This window comes from Gopherus evgoodei, unplaced genomic scaffold (assembly GCF_007399415.2).
Source record: "Gopherus evgoodei ecotype Sinaloan lineage unplaced genomic scaffold, rGopEvg1_v1.p scaffold_67_arrow_ctg1, whole genome shotgun sequence".
In the NCBI taxonomy this organism is placed as follows: domain Eukaryota; kingdom Metazoa; phylum Chordata; order Testudines; family Testudinidae; genus Gopherus; species Gopherus evgoodei.
The window spans coordinates 400,711-418,055 of record NW_022060088.1 but is presented as its reverse complement, the minus strand read 5'-3'; the positions used below and the strand labels follow the sequence as shown (position 1 = coordinate 418,055).

The following is a 17,345-nucleotide window of genomic DNA, read 5'->3' as shown; positions in this document are numbered from 1 at the left end:
CACAGGTTGAAATAGTGGTGTTGAAGCCAGAGCCTGTCGTAGGTGTTGAAGCTACATGGCCTATCTTTGTGGAAGACTGGGACCCCTTGAGGGTGTAGTGCCCTCAGGGCATTGCCCAGATCCTGTGGATCCATGACAGTGTTATTCTGCCTTATGGGGAAAAGATATAAAGCAAGAAAAGCATGAGAATGCATATTTACCATCAGTCCTCTTGGGAATCCCGCATCATTTCCAAAGTGTATTAAAAACCTTCTTTAAAAGCTCACATCTGGGTTATCAGGTCATGTCATTTTCTAGCCCCAAAAGACCCCCCTCAGTCAGCTCAAACTCAGCTGTTTCTCCCCAAAAAGTCTGTCTTCTTCAGTCTCCTGAAAGAGGTAAAATCAGTCACTGCTCCATTCTGTGTGGGGCAAAGCTTCAGAAGATGGAGTTCTGCATAACCAGCCTTGAGATCCAGCCTTAGTGACACCAGATTGCACAGGAAACCCATCCCTCAGCCTCCCTGGTATCATCTGGCCCATCTCAGTCTGTGAAGTATTCATGCTTTCAAGGGCTGGCTCAAAGATACAGATAACAGACATAACTAGGGCCAGTGTTTGCTGGCAACGAAAACAGTCATTCCCAAGCATGAGCAATATATAATCCTTTACAGCCCGAAAGTGCATTGGGGGGAGGGGACAGGAGCCAGCTGTGTGGGGGAGGTGGGGTCCAGACACTAGGCATTGAGAGCCTAGAGCCGGCGGTGTGCTGGGGAGACAGCACATCAACCAGCTGTGTGCAGAGGAGATGAGCAGGGGAGAGGTCCTATTGATGCAGTCGAGAGCAAGTGCAAGCGCCATCTGCTCTGCAGCACAATGAGGGAGCCCAGCGTCCCAAAGGAAGCTCCACCGTGTTTCTTCTGAGCCCAGGCTTGTATGCGGAGGGATGAAATTGGCAGCAAGTCTCAAAAGCAGCCAGCCCCCAGCCTCTGCCCTGTGTCTCCAGGCAGAAATCTGGGGTTTATGACCCTGCATCCCCACCCACCCTCTGTTCAGCTATTCTGGATATGAAGGGTGATTCCAGAAATGAAGAGTAATTTCAGGGGAAAATGCAGTAATAGCAGCAATTTCCAGAAAACACTGGCCCTAGTCATAACATTAAATACAATAGGCTCAAGATCTATACCTGCATTCATCAGATCTGTCGCTCTGCCTTCACATAGTTCATTCTGCTGGTGGGTTCCACCTTTTCCCTCTTCTGTGTCTGTCTTGTCTATTTAGACTGTAAATTCTTCAGGGCATGGGCCATCTACTGTTCTGGGTTTGTACTATGCCTAGCACAACAGGAGCCCACGGTTCTTTGGCTCTTAGGCACTAAGGTCATTAATATGATTTATAATAGTCATAACTCTCCTGCCACTATGAGCGAAGGAAGCCGGCCTTGGAATGTTACATCTTAAAAATGAACTGGGGTTAAAACCATGCAATAATCCTTGCTACAAGTATCTCACAAATTCCAAAAGGACCTTCCTTGTTTTCTTTGCCTTCCCAGGATTTCCAATTTCCAAACCTGATGTGATCTCACAGCTGGAATGAGGGGAACAGCTGTGGGTCTCAGACCTCTATGGCTCCGAAAAAAAGTGCTCCCGAGAACTGTCTGCACAGGTGAGGAATTGGCTAAACCATCTCAAAAACTGTCCATGAATACAGGAAACCTTTGAGATGCCCTACAAAGACTCTCCAAGTTGTGAGCTCTCCAAGTTCAGGATTGTTCCCTGCAGATGTGCAATCATTAGGCAGATGTCATTCATGACTTCCCACCTGTCCTGACGGACGGTTGGCAGCATGTCCCTCCCCAATCTCATTTTCCCCTGAGATTTCTGGTGAGATGCACACCCATCTCTCTCTCCTCTGGGGAAGGGTCTGGGGAAAATCGGCTCCTGATGAGTTTGATCTCTCCTGTACATATTTTGGTTTGTTCATCCTTTTTCCATTCCTCTCTCTGAAATTTCTTTTCTCTCTGGTGCAGGGAGTGACCTATGTCTGGATTCTCTCTGTCTCCCATCAGGTGATGGGATGGTGAGTGAGAACGAGGAGACACCCCAGTAGGAAGATGTTGAACAAGTAGAACCACATGGGATGTTATCAGGAAGTGCCAAAGGGTATGTTTCTGGGAGTTGTGCACTCCCAGAAAAAGCAAAAGCCTGTGAGACTAAGCACAGGCCAGAGGAAAACTTCAGTAGCCACTCAGACCTTATTACCCGTGAGAGCATCAACTTGAAAGAGACACACTACACATGCCATGAGTGTGGGAAACGCTTCAGTGGGAGCTCAGACCTTCTCACACATCAGAGAATCCACAGGGGAGAGACACCCTACATGTGCTCTGAGTGTGAGAACAGCTTCAATCGGAGCTGATACCTTATCAGACATAGGAGCATCCACACAGGAGAGAGACCCTACACATGCTCCGAGTGTGGGAAACGCTTCAGTTATAGCTCAGCCCTCATCACACATCAGAGAATTCACACGGGTGACAAACCCTCGGAGTGTGGGAAACGCTTCATGGATCGTTCAGCCCTCATCACACATAAAATAATCCACACAGGAGAGAGACCCTACATGTGCTCCGAGTGCGGGACAAGCTTCAATAAGAGCTCAAATCTTATCACACATAGGAGAATCCACACAGGTGAAAAACTATATGGATGCTCCGACTGTGGAAAACATTTCATTAATCATTCAACCCTCATCTCATATCAGATAATCCACACAGGAGAGACGCCCTTCACGTGCTCTGAGTGTGGGAAATGCTCCATTCATCGTTCAGCCCTCATCTCACATCAGCGCTCTTCCCTGATTCTTCTGAATGCTGCCCCAGAGGGGCATTTTCTTCTTTCACTCATGACTGCTGTTCTGTGACAGCTAGAGCGGCTCCCAACACTCAATTGAAGTGGACAAATAAGCAGGCTGGTAGCAGAGTCTGTGTGAGGGAAGATCTCAGCGTTTTAAGGGTCTAACTGGCTCCTATGATGTCAGTTGATTGCCTCAAGTGTTCTCTTCAAGTGGGTTCAGAAAAGCAGCAGGAAAGAGGAAGCTCCCTGAGAAGCTGATGTGAATCAGTCCAGGTTCCTGGGGGTGTTTGAGAGGTACATAAGAGGCTCCTCCTCCTCTCTCTCCCTGCAGCTCCTGCTGCTTTCTGTTATTCCCTCTCACCTTTTCTCCTGCCAGTCTATTATGTCTCTTGTGCCCTCCTTCCTCCAGCACAGCACTCCACCCTCTCTGTGCATCTCGAGCAGAGAGAATACATTATGTACCAGCACCAGACACAATTTTCTACACTCTGGGTCTTAGTGGCGCCTCCGCACAGTCTGGCACCTGAGGCGGCCACTTCTGTTCACCTCATAGTGAGGCCAGCCCTGTCCTGTGGACACAGAGAACCTAACTCCTATTGAGGTCAGCCAGGGAGGCTGGATGTGCACATTGCAGAAAATATGCTGCCCTGACAGTCAAATTCACTGAAAAACCGTGTCTTGCTAATTGCAACCCAGGCTCTCTGTGTGGCTCTTTGTCCTACCTCTGTTGCCTAGAGCCTGAGCAGAGCTTTCTGAGACAGCTGCTGCTGCTGCTGCTCTTGCCAGCCATCGAAGCGCATTTCCCATCGTTGCTCTTCTGGCTACAGATGCTCGACTGCAGCAGCTCTGCGGAGATGCCAGCCTCGCTCTTTAATGTCCATTCTCCCCGTGCTTGCATGGCACTTCATGGACCATTGAGTAGCCTCAGGAAAACATCCCAGCTGTGGACACAGGCACCAGCAACCGCTTTCCCAAGTGAAAGTCCCCTTCGCAATCCAGGGAGCCTTAGCCTGAGTTGTCTGGAGCACAGGGTTTGGCCCATGGTGACTGCAGACACTGCCCCTGCTGCACAGCCGCATGGTGACACCTGGGACCCCTCTAGCCCGTCAGAACTCGGCTCTCCCGCATTCTGCTGAGTGGCGGCGATCTGTGGGAACAGAAAACCTTTGTTAGAGATGGAAACTCTCCTCACAGGAACACTCTGTCAGTGGCTGCCAGATGCCTTTCCTGGGAAACCCAAATGCGCAGCCCTTCGGGTTCCCACAGCGGAGATCTCTGCTCATTCACCGGTCACCCGTGGCTGAAGTCTCTGACGAGTGAATGTTGAGGGGACTCTGCAGACAGTCCCTTCTCCAGCACCCATAATGAGAGGAGGTTTGGCCTTGTGATGTGAGGCCAGGGTCTTAGAATCAGGGCTCCTGTGTTCTGTGACTCTGGAAGGGGGCACGCTCTAGTGGGTGGAGCTGGATTGGTTGACACCTGAGGGAGTGCAGCTGGTGCTGAAGGACCCTGTTTCAATCCCACCCAATTCCTGTGGGGTCTACATGCGGCCATGACTTTACTTACCTATCAGTGAAGGTTGTTCAGACTATTCCTGGACACGTCTTACATCTGCTTCTGGCCATCCCTGAGATGTAGGTCGTTCATCTACACAAGGACATGGCACATCAAGGTCAATCCAGCAACTCCCATCTGGTCTTCACCTCCTAATGGATGGTGAGTCTGAGCCTGACCACAGAAAGCCAATGTGGTGTTCTTCAGGGGAATCTGCTGGAGCTCCTGCTCCACCTTACTCCCCCACACTATAAAGGTTTTCCAAAGATACCACTATTCTCGGATAAACAAAGCAGCCAAGAGAAGGTCAGGGTGGGTGGATTTACTGAGCAGACTAGTTTGAAGGGAAGAACAGATTTCTTCCCTGCTCTACGGAGATTCCCATAGGAAAAGTATCTGATAGTGAGGTTGGGGGCAATGGAAGCCTTGTTTTGGACCCATCATGCATATTCCCAAAAGAGAGTGTGCTGGACAGTGGCAAGTTGTACAACAGGATACCTACCCATCGAGTACTGCACTCTGCATCAGTACACGTACCAGGAGTGCTCATGCACACCACCGACACAAGGAGCCAAGTGTGCATGCACACAAGCACGTAGTAATTGCAGCAGCTGTGTGCCAATAGGACTTGAGTCAACATACATTTGTGATGTAGGCATGACCTTAAGCTTACCAGAACCCCTATTAGCAGATGCTAATCAAGGCTCTTTGATTGTTTTTAAATAGGATTTCTCTCTAATGTTTTTTATCTGAAGAATAATGTAGGCTTGCTTCTAAAGACCCGTGTAGTCACATATGTGTGGCAACTATTCTGGTATCAACCTCTCAAGAGGAAGCAAGTAGGTCTGTTTAAGCAGACTGTCTTGGCTAGGGAATACACAATGAAGGCAGGAAACTGTACAACCTGGAAATACCCCAGTCAGAAGGGTGAGACACACGCATCTCCACCTGAGGGAGGAACAGCTGGGCAACTGGAAGCCTGAAGGCAGGCACCCTTGCTGAGATGCAGATGCAGTCACCCTGAACTGTGACAGAAAACTGAAGAGAGAAAACTCCTGTACTGAGCAGTCTAGGAAGACGGGAGAGTCATCTTTGCTTACTTTTAATTTACAGTTTGGGTGATAGGAGTGAGAAACTATATGGCAGAAGTGTCCTGTAGGAAGGAGGAAGTACAAGGGATTTTATCTAAAATCTTGAGAAATACATGGGCAGTAAAATGCTACCCTTCCATTTAAAAAGGAGGGCCAGATGCCTGCTCAGGGAAGTTTTATGGGTAACCCCAGCAACTGCCAGTCAAACAAGGCTCAACTGCAACTTGAGTGAAGTTTTGGAGTGAGATTTAAGTTCTCTGCACACCCAACAGAATTGTGACAAACAGGGGCTGCATCAGTTTGAGAAGGAAATAACTGGAGAAACCCAAATCCCGAACTTTAGACCTTCCAGCACTGTAACAGTTAAATAGTTACTGCATCACATAGGCAAGTGGATACTATTTAGGTGGCATCACTGCGGATGGTGTTAAATGGAGAAATGGCATTCATGTAGGGGAAGCAGAAGTGGGTGGCAACTTGGGCAGCAGTGACCATACGATGGTTGAGTTCAGAATCCTGAGGAAAAGGAAGGAAGGAGAGCAGCAGAATATGGACCCTGGACTTCGGAAAAGCAGATTTTGACTCCCTCAGGGAACAGATGGGCAGGATCACCTGGGAAGCTAATATGAGGGGCAAAGGAGTCCAGGAGAGCTGGCTGTATTTTAAAGAAGCCTTATTGAGGTTGCAGGAACAAACCATCCTGATGTGCAGAAAGAATAGCAAATATGGCAGGCGACCAGCTTGGCTTAACAGAGAAAACTTCAGTAAGCTTAACACAAAATGGAAGCTTACATGAAGTGGAAACCTGGACAGATGACTAGAGAGGAGTATAAAAATATTGCTCGAGCATGCAGGGGTGTAATCAGAAAGGGCAAAGCCCAATTGGAGTTGCAGCTAGCAAGGGATGTGAAGGGTAACAAGAAGGGTTTCTACAGGTATGTTAGCAACAAGAAGGTCAGCGAAAGTGTGGGCCCCTTACTGAATGGGGGAGGCAACCTAGTGACCGATGACGTAGAAAAAGCTGAAGTACTCGATGCTTTTTTTGCCTCTGTCTTCACAGACAAGGTCAGGTCCCAGACTGCTGCATTGGACAGCACAGTATGCGGAGGAGGTGAGCAGCCCTCAGTGGTGAAAGAACAGGTTAAGGACTATTTAGAAAAACTGGACATGCCACAGTATTCTTGCCAGCAAGTTAAAGAAGCATGTATTGGATGAATGGACTATAAGGTGGATAGAAAGCTGGCTAGATCGGGCTCAATCGGTAGTGATCAACGGCTCCATGTCTAGTTGGCAGCTGGCAGCAAGCGGAGTGCCCTGGGGGTTGGTCGTGGGGCCAGTTTTGTTCAACATCTTTATTAATGATCTGGATGATGGGATGGATTGCACCCTCTGCAAGTTTGCAGATAACACTAAGGGAGGGGAGAGGTAGATATGCTGGAGGGTAGGGATAGAGTCCTGAGTGACTTAGACAAATTAAAGGATTGGGCTAAAAGAAATCCGAGGAGGTTCAACAAGGACAAGTGCAAAGTACTGCCCTTAGCACAGAAGAATCCCATGCACTGCTACAAGCTGAGGAGTGACAGCGGCAGTTCTGCAGAAAAGGACCTGGGGATTACAGTGGATGAGAAGCTGGATATGAGTCAACAGTGTGCCCTTGTTGCCAAGAAGGCTAACAGCATATTGGGCTGCATTAGTAGGATCATTGCCAGCAGATCGAGGGAAGTGATTGTTCCCCTCTGTTTGGCACTGGTGAGGCACATATGGAGTACAGTAGAGCTGGGGACGAGAATGGTGATTCAGTTTCACAGAGAATTTAGAAATGTGTGGTTTTCTTTTTGAATTGGAATAAAGTCAGACTTTAAAATCCTACATGAAATGGTATTATCGTTCTCCATCCAGCTCTCCCCCCTACCCAGTATTGCCAAATCTTGCAATTTTCTCATGAATCTTGCAATATTTGGGGGGGGGTGAGGCCTCATGTGATTACATGAGACTCTCAGAAAGCAAGTTTCTCGCCTTCCTGACTGCAGTCAAAAAACCTGAAAATGTGATGTAGCAGCATAGAAACCAATGAATAAAAACAGCCCAAAATATATGGGGTTAAAAAAAATCTCATGATTTTAGCCAAACTCATGATTTGTTTGGTGGGGGGGATCTGATTTTTGACAGCTTGGGTTTGGCAACACTGCATGCAAACACAATTCAGCTCAAGTGACTGATAAGTCTCCAATTTAGCACTGGATAAGGAAAATGACAGCATGAAGTTAGGAATTGTTTTCTGTTCTATTCTGTGCAATAAAACCTGTCACTGACTTACGCAAAACATAGCCCTTTAAAACTGGTTATACGAGTCAGGATTCACACAGCTCACCTACGTATAAAACAGGTTTTGACCCTAGGGTTGAGGGGAAATTTTCTCTTTAGAGAAGAGAGAAAAAGTTAAGTCTTAACTCCTTAGCCAGCCTACTTGCCTCAGCCACAGAACACAGGAAGAGCCAGGCAGGAGCCTTCTACAGCCCTTACCCATGAAAGGTTGACTGGATCTGCACATTTCTTTAATATTCTGTAATGTGTAGAACTGTAGCTTACAGTGATTTCATCTTATACCTTAGTTACTATTAGTTATCACAAAACAACCACACGATTTATAGTCTCTGCTAGTCCCCCCTATAGCCAGCAGTGGCTCCAGGCACCAGAGCAGCAAGCGCATGCCTGGGGCGCCAAGCCGTGGGGGTGGCCCTGCTGGTCCCTGCAAGGGTGGTAGGCAGGCTGCCCTTGGCGGCACTCCTGCGGTAGGTCCACCAGTCCCGCGGATTTGGCGGCAATTCGGCAGCGGGTACGCCAAAGCTGTGGGACAGATAGACCTCCCGCAGGCAAAGGCGACAAAACACCACGGCAAGATTTGCTGCATCACGCATCTCTCCCTGATAGATTGTGTTGTGCTGTGAAGTACATGACCTACTTTGTTTACTTCACTTTATCTGCTCATGTCACAATAGGATAAATGGGCTAGTGTCAGAACTCTGATTTACGCTGGCCTAGCTTGCATGGTAAAGATGAAAGTGCTTCTTCACAGGCACAACTGCCTTCAGGGAGGAGACCTGGCAATTCAATATGGGGCACCTGAGCAGCTCTGCAGCGCACTGCTTCAGGCCACTAGCTCAGCCCCGTTTTCTTTTTAACCCCTGGTTCATAAAGTGACAGAAATAATCCTTAGTGACACTGCAAATACATGGCCTATAACTATGCTAACTGCTGTTCACGTTCTGCCCAGGGATTGATTAAATTAATGGAATGTAAAGGCCCACTCTGAACCTTTGCTGAAAACTCCACCCAATTGTTTAAAGTTCAAGTTATTCTTTAAAAAACTATTTTATTTTAGCCTCTCAGTGTCCTGGTTTCAGCACACGTGGAAGATGATGATATTCGGGAAAGCTGCAAGAAAATTGGCTGTTATCACTCTTTACCCAAACATACCATGAATCTTATAAGGAAGCCTGCTCTCTTGATTTGTCCAGTCTAATTTCCGTAGCAAAAGAGATGCATGTAAGTATCCATTCCAAAGTGAGAACATAAGAACAGCCAAAGGTCCATCTAGCCCAGTATCCTGTCTTCCAACAGTGGCAAGTGCCAGGTGCTTCAGAGGGAATGAACAGAGCAGGGAATCATCTAGTGATCCATCCCCGAGGCCCATTCCCAGCTTCTGGCAAACAGGCCAGGGACGCCAACCCTGCCCATCTTGGCTAATGGCCGTTTATGGACCTGTCATCCGTGAACTTATCTAGTTCCTTCTTGAACCCAGTTATAGTCTTGGCCTTCACAACATCCTCTGGCAAAGAGTTCCACAGGTTGACTGTATGTTGTGTGAAGAAATACTTCCTTTGGTTTGTTTTAAATCTGCTGCCTATTAATTTCATTTGGTGACCCCCTAGATCTTGTGTTATGAGAAGGAGTAAATTCCACACATTTCATGATTTTATAGACTTCTATAATATCCTCCCCACCTTAGTGACCTCTTTTCCAAGCTGAAAAGTCTGTTTTATTAACCTCTCCCCATACAGAAGCTATTCCATACCCCCATGTCAAACCTTACTGAGATTTAAACAATGGGGCAGAAAGAGAAGCTGAGTGGGAGGGAGCAGAATCTAGTGTACTTGGCTGGCATAAGGACACCAGGAATCAATTAGGGTGAGGTGAGCTGAGCCAGGTAAAGGGCCAACATCTCAATGGCTTATTTGAGAGCAAAAAAGGCTAATTTCCCCAGGCTGCTCAGAAGGTTGGGGCCAAGCAAGAGGCAGAGGCAGTGAAAGGGTCTTGGGGAAATTTCTCCTGATTTAGTGCCCACTGCTAGCCATGAACAAGATACGGCAGCCAGTGGCTGGAAATCAATTCCACCCAGGCTCCCCCATTTCTCATTTCTACCTTCTTGTTCAGAATGATACATATTGGTTCAAAGGTGGTCTCCCCAGCAGTCACATCAATGGGATCTTCCAGTTTGAAGGATCCTTTAGAATCTCGTTTGGGCCTCAGGATGGTCCTAGGAGTGAAGACCAGACATGCACATTAGCCTAGTCCAATGCTGCCCCATCAATCGATCTTATTCAGGAAACAGACTTATGGATCCTAGTATTTGACCTGCCCTTGCTGTGAACAGCAACTCTAGAGAAAGCAGCATGGGCACTAGAAGGCACATGTCACAAAGCAACTGGTTCTTCAAGGTGACGAGGGATCAAAGATCAGCTTAAACAAACCTGCTCTACTAACTTTCGCTTAAGAGTAACAAGGTTCATGACCAACTTCTGCTGGTGAGAGAAAAGAGCAGCTCTGTGTAGCTCAAAAGCTTGTCTCTCCAACACCAGCAGTTGGTCTAATACAATACAGTGACCCTGAGACCCAATACAGCTACACCCCTGCATACACCTTAAGAGTAAGCAGTTGCACCGTGTAGCAATGCGGCGCCTCCTGCTGGTCTCTTTTGGGAATTAGCTCTCCAGCCATTGGAGCACCCTCTGTAGTTCTGTATCCCGCTGCCCGGACACGGTGCCCTGTTATCTGGGGCACTTCCCCCTGGCAATAATCCCTCAGTCTTCGGATCTCCCCTCCCCGGGGAACCCCCACCCACTATCCCCTCTTGCCTCAGTATACAGCTACTGCCAGTCATTGTCTAGCCCTCACGCCCTGGGGCAGACTGCAGTATCAGCCACTCAGCACTGGCAAGGTTGGGTTTGGACCTGCTGCCTTGGCCTACCCCTGGGCTGCCCTCTGCAACCCCAAGGACCTGTTGGCCTTATGCTAGGCTGCAGCCTGGGGCTTTCCAGGCTGGAGCTCCCCAGCTCCTCAGCCTTTCCCCAGTCCTGCTCCACTCAGGTACCCTGCCTCAAGCTTCCCACAGCCAGGCCCTTCTCCCTCTACAAACAGACAGAGACTGCTGAGCTCCTGGCTCATTGCCTCTTATATAGGGCCAGCTGAGGCCTGATTGGCAAATGGCCCAGCTGCAGCTGCTTCCAGCCTAGTAGCCACTTTCCCTGCCACAGCCCTCTCCCAGGGCTGTTTGAAGCCCTTCAGAGCACGAGCAGGGTGACCACTCTACTACACACAGGAACAGGAAAAAGAGGATCATTTCTCTGAAATACTACCTCCTCTTCGCATGAAATGGTACAATCCAACCGTTTGTCAATGGCTATAGTGAATAGTTTTCAAAGAAAGTTAATACTGACATGATGCATAATAAAACTATTTTCTCATCTCTTTTAAAGCAGAGGCTAAATTTGTTAGTCTCGCTCTCATCCCTACGTACATCAGGATCCTGTGAACAGCAGCAAAGTAGGTAGTTAAAAATCAAAGCCACTGATGTTATGTACTTCCCTCCCTCCCCCTTTTCACCCCAGCCCATGATGTTCGAAATTCTTTGTATCAACTCAATCTAAAATCAGCTAATTTTGCTTTCTAGGTTACCAGGGTGGGAGGTTTGGAGCAGAGGCCTCCCAGTAACAGACTGCTAGTCAAACTCAGTTGCAAAAAAGGCAGATAAGGCTGCTATTTGGAATCAGAAATGATCAGGATGGTCTGTGAGGCAGTTAAAACCAGCTAAGTTCCTCTTCGGATGTTTTTAAAAAGCGATGAATAAATGGAGTGCAGTATGTTTTTTGCAGTTTGGACCAGAGGCACATGTTCATGTCAGCTACCAGGCAGAAGGGGCTGCCATTACCTATCCTCTGAGAAGCATCTGCCAGGTTGCAGCAAGTTAGCCCAAAAGGCTGGAGACCAGTAGGAAGACTCCCACATTTATATACTTTAACCCTGCAGGCTGGCAAAGCAGATGGAACTACTAACATGGCAAGATGCACCAGGGCGACTATACTCAGTGACATTTACCATCGTTTCTAACACAGGGATAGACCTTACGTTGCCAAGTTGGGTGCATAGGCACCACTAGTTTGTGGAGGCCCATGTTCGTCTTTCTGAATTAGATTATACGGAAGTTATTGGGTAGATGTTGGATGCATCCAGCGTCAAGGTCCGAGCACCAAATGCAGTAGTACTCACCAGCAGATACATTTTGTTGCATCACAGTGACAGCCTGTGGTACAGCCTCACTTCTGCTTCCTGTAGCCACACTGCCTGTTTCCACATCGGCCATGGCAGGAACGCTTTTAAGAGAAGAGAGTTCAAGGTAATAACAGTCCTGCTGCTGCTGGGCTGTACCCAGAGAGCCACAGCAGTCAGAGGCTCCTTAGCAGTGCTAGGACTGGACACCAAATTACATACTTTGCCATGCCCCTCACCTCACTGCCACTCTAGCCCCAAAAAGAGATGCAAGTGATCATGTGACCCACTGAGCCATCTCCTGGGGTAGATGTTCATTCCCAATATTGGTGTTTCAGCACCATCACAATAACTTTCATCACTTCGCCAGGTCAAATTCAAGCTTGAGACCTCTCCATGTCCCCATTACACATGCCAGCAACAGCCAGTCTCACTCACAGATCTCCGTGCATGAAACTAGAGTTTCTCCCAGATAAAGCTAATGCACAGCCCAGTTCAGAGGTAGAAGGGCTTTGATCCCTAGTCAGAGCTATTAACCCAAGTTGGAGGTAGAGAAAGGCACCTGGATCATACTCGACAGGCTTTTCTTGAATCCTTCGGCTGCTTTTATTGGCACTCACTCTGCATCTTCCATCTCCCCTCCAGTCTCCCCAAATTCAGACATTTCTGGGGTCTGTGCATGGGGTTTTGCAGTTGTCTGATGGCGAATCTTTGGCTACAGATGGAAATGAAATGGTTTGAGACCACCTAAGGAATGTGTCAGACTTGGGACTACTCCCGAGTCCTAGCAGCATATCACACCCAGCTTATCTGAACAGCCAGAGAACTGCAGGACCAGGGAGGTGCCAAGTCATCAGGTTGGCAGGAATTTTTAACCATTCAAAGCAGCAGCTGGTTTAGCTTGTTATCTTTAAACAGTTTGCAGAACTTTGCACTATCCCATGCTACACAACTACAGCAAGTGATCCTAAATCACCACATTATTCCTTCCAATAGCTAGTGGTTAGTATACTGGCAGGCCATAGGTTAGACTTGAGTTCTGGTTTCTTGTTCCCTGGCTCAGCAAATGCTGTCAGAGCTGCAGAGGAAGCAGCCTGCTTGAGTGGGTGGGGATAAGGCAAACTGTACCAACATACAAGGTGTGACAGCTTCTTTTAGACAGAAGAGGAGCAACACTGCCAACCAGTTCCCAAAGGATTTTAGTTCTTTGCTAAAGAGGAGGATGGGGGGAATCCTTGGCGCCTGCCTAGGGCAGATGATGCATCTACCCCAGTCTTCAGAACAAAGCAGCTCAATAAAGCAACTCAGGTGTAAGAGGGAAGTTTGAAAGATTTGTTAGCCAGTACCTTTATCCACACAGAGCCCTATCAGCCACAGAGAAGTGTGGCAATGAGCACATGCAGTTGTTTACCTTGGGTGGAATATAATCAAAGGGAGAATCTGGGGACTAAGTGGGCATTTGCTGAATGTGTTGGAGCTTCTATCTGCTGGCAATTTGGTGGAGTATTAATTTCTGTTAGAAAAGAAGATGAATTTCATTGCATGTAAGTAGCCAAACCTAACAAACCCTACGACCAATAAGCCGCCAGGTGGCTGTGCGCACACCCTTCCCTACCTGTTTGAGGGACTCATTCTCCTGGAGAAGCTTGTGGTTCTTCTCACAAAGTTCCCTCATTTTCTCAAGCTCTTCATCCTGTTCACAAGAAAGAATGAAATCTGTAGGATATTTAGGGTCTCATAGGTAGAAACTGCTTCCAAAGTGCTGCCAACAGATTGTTCAAGTCAGGAGGAGATCTTGTGCAATGCCTAGGAGTGCTCTGCACCTCCACATCCACAGAGGTAGCCTCTCCACCATTCTCCAACAGGAGACTAGACCTTCAGTTTTGAGGCCAGGAGGAATACAAGCCACACTGTTAATTAAGTTCCTCTGTCCCGCCAAACAGGCCAACAGTTTCCTCTTCTCATGTTACAATCTCCCAACTTTTAACACCTTCCTTGCCCTTTAGGGACAATCTCGGAGCTAGGCTAGGCTAGGCAAGCTCTGCTTCAGTAGCTTGGCCAACTCTCTCTTTCCCTAGCAATTTGCAATACTAATCTACCTGGAACTCAAGCCACTCAAGTAGCAGTTGCTTGTTCTCGGTGAGAGAATCCTCCAGCTTCTCCTCTGCTGCTTCTTTCTGCTGCAGTTGGCTAAGCAGGTACCGAATCTACAGGCAAATTAACAGAGCGTAGGTGAAAAGGCTGCAGACAGTGACAAAACATGCTTTTAAGGGATAAACCCCTACGGCATGCCTGGCAGTCTTGACATTCTCATTAGGCCTGGAGGTTTGGGGGCAGGTGAAGAGATGGGGTGGTGAGCAATCTCTAGTAGGCAGACACGTTGTAGAGACAAGTAAGCTAGTTCTTTGCCATCCACAGCATGAGAGTAGTCTGGGCCCACTTGAAAACACCACCTTGTGTTCAGCTGCAGCAAGTTTGTGCCTTTGAATGGAGCTGAATAAAATGGATCTGTTTTTACTTCAGCAAGACCATTTAGCACCACTAAAACGTTAGCAATGGAGGTCAGAAGACAGATGGGGGAGACGTCCTAGGGGATAATTACATCAGGTCTCCTGCCAGGGAACAATGAAGCCTCATGAAAATAGGTTGGGTTTGTTTTTGTTTAAGACACATTGCAAATTGATTTTCATGTAACCCTTTTTCTCTTGGCTCTAGGATCATGCCCTTAAGTCTTCTTCACGGGCAGACCTCTAGGGACCTTTCTGCAGAGCAGCTCCAATGCATTTGTTTAACCCCAGGGAAGCCATGCAGTGGTAATCCTGGTGCTCCTCCACCCCTGGCTTTTACCTTTTCCTGAGCTTGCTGATCCTGCATCACCAACTGACTTTGGAGCTCAGCCTCTCTCTCTGCCACCTGGTTTCGCTCTTCAAGCAACAGTTTCTGCACAGCTAGCTTTGCTCTGTGCCTGGCTGCTGTGAAGTTTGCTTTCCTCCACTTTGGAGGAAACCAGCTGGAAGACATCAGTGAGGCAACTACTGGGGAGAATGGGTGCCACTCTCCTCAGCCTAGGAGTGGGGCTGGATATCAGCAACAAGCGTGCTGGAGTCAAATTTAAAGCTAGACACCCTTGAAAGCCATTATCAGGTACAGTCCCCCACACTTTACTGTGGAAGCAGACAGAACAGGCAGCACTGACAACAGTTACTAGAATGACTCCATCACTGGCTATTACCTTTGTTTCTGCATTTTGGCATGTCACTGTCTCCCCCAGTCTTCAGATCTCTCCTGACCCCACCTACCTCATTTGTCTCCAGTCTTCTTGGACTTGACATCTACTTCTAACCTGCCTGCAGTTTGTAACTCTCTCCTTGATCCTCTACAAGTCTGGTTTCCTCCTCCTCCACTCCATTTATGCTTCCTTCATGAGTGACCTTTTCTTGGCTGGAGGGATATTTGGGGGAGAGGGTTGGAAGCATTGGGGGAGAAGGGGGGTATCTGGGGGCAGGGTAGAAGGTGGTGGGAAGCAGTAGGGGCCAGGGGGCATTTGGGGGCAGGGGTACAAGGGGGTGGAGGCACTTGGGGGGCCGGGGGGTGTTTGGGGGCAGGGGTTGGAAGCATTGGGATTCTGGGGGTATTTGGGGGTGAGGGTAGAAGGGGATGGGAGGCAATGGGGGCCCAGGAGTATTTGGGGAGGTAAAAGGGCGGTGGGAGGCATTGGGGGCTGGAGGGATACTTGGGGGCAGGGGTTGGAGGCATTGGGGGGGCGGGGGTAAAAGGCAGGTGGGGGCACTTGGTGGTCGGGCGTATTTGGGGAGGTAAAAGGGGAATGGGAGGCATTGGGGGCCGGAAAGATATTTGGGGGCAGGGGTAAAAGGCGGGTGGGGGCACTTGGGGGTCGGGGGTGTTTGGGGAGGTAAAAGGGGGGTGGGAGGCATTGAGGGCCGGAGGGATATTTGGGGGCAGGGGTTGGAGGCAATGGGAGGGCAGGGGTTGGAGGCATGGCGGGGCACTTGGAGGCCCGGGGGTATTTGGGGAGGTAAAAGGGGCGTGGGAGGCATTGGGAGCCAGAGAGATATTTGGGGGTGGGGATAAAAGGCGGATGGGGGCACTTGGGGGTCAGGGGTGTTTGGAGAGGTAAAAGGGGAGGTGGGAGGCATTGGGGGCCGGAGGGATATTTGGGGGCAGGGGTTGGAGGCAATGGGGGGGCAGGGGTAAAAGGCGGGTGGGGGCACTTGGGGGCCGGGGGCATTTGGGGAGGTAAAAGGGGGGTGGGAGGCATTGGGGGCCAGAGGGATATTTGGGGGCGGGGGTTGGAGGCAATGGGGGGCGGGGGTAAAAGGTGGGTGGGGGCACTTGGGGGGCGGGGGTATTTGGGGAGGTAAAAGGGGGGTGGGAGGCATTGGGGGCCGGAGGGATGGTTGGAGGCTTTTGGGGGCAGCTGAGGGTCCCCCCCCCCCAAGTTTACCCGCTCCCGCTCCCGCTCCAGGCCGCACCACGAGCTGCTCAGCACCCACCTCCCGAGCGCCTCGCGGCCACGTGACGCCCCTGGAACACCAGCCGCTCCGACACAGCCAATGGGCAGCGGAGACAGAGCCCTGACCAATCGGAGCGCGAGCGGAAAGCTCTGGCCCCTCCCCCACTGCAAACCCCGAGCAGCCGCGCCCGCTCTCACCCGCCTCCTCCCTCCCGTTACTCCGCCCCCAGCCTCGCGCCCTCCTCGTGGGGCGGTGCCAGGGGACCAGGGGGCGGAGCCCCAGCAGCCAGGGGGGCGGGTGTCAGGCACCCCTGGTCCCGCTGCTCTCCGGGCGCCTCCAGCGGGGGGATCCCGCCTCCCCTCCCCCAGCCCGTCAGGAGCCGGCCTTGGTGGCTGCACGTTGCACTGACGCTGCCCCCGTGACCCCCCCCCCCGCTCCAAGAGGGGCCGGTAGCACCGGTAGAGCCCTGGGACCGGCGTCGGCTGAGCCTGCCCTTTCCCAGCAGTGGGAGATGGGCTGGGTTCCCACCCCGCCCTCAGCTGGCTTCACCATCCAGCTCCGGGCTGCCATGGTAGAGGTGGGGAAACTGAGGCAGGGAGGCGCACTTTGCCCAAGGGCACCCAGCAGGCCAGCCACAGAGCTGAGCCCAGGGCTCCCGAGTCCTACGAGGACGCGGCTTTGGAATCAACGTGGACACCTGGCCCGTCTGTCACCGGCACAAAGCGCGTGTGCTCGGCGCTGGGTGAATCCCTTGGGGTTTGATGGGGGCCGGGGTCCATTGCAAAGCTTGGCCTGAGCATGCGCAGTTCTGACAGCACCGCCTGCTGCCTGCTGTCACGCAGGGTG

The 17,345-nt window shown here is 50.0% G+C and overlaps 1 long non-coding RNA gene across 1 annotated transcript; it reads right to left on the bottom strand.

The window, feature by feature from the left end:
• Positions 1–9,608: 9,608 nt before the first annotated feature.
• Positions 9,609–12,770, bottom strand: LOC115643692. Its single transcript, XR_003998358.1, has 3 exons — positions 12,587–12,770; positions 12,025–12,128; positions 9,609–10,015 (listed from the first exon to the last, which is right to left on the bottom strand). It is a non-coding gene; the product is annotated as an uncharacterized LOC115643692 (long non-coding RNA).
• Between the last annotated feature and the right edge of the window lie 4,575 nt (positions 12,771–17,345).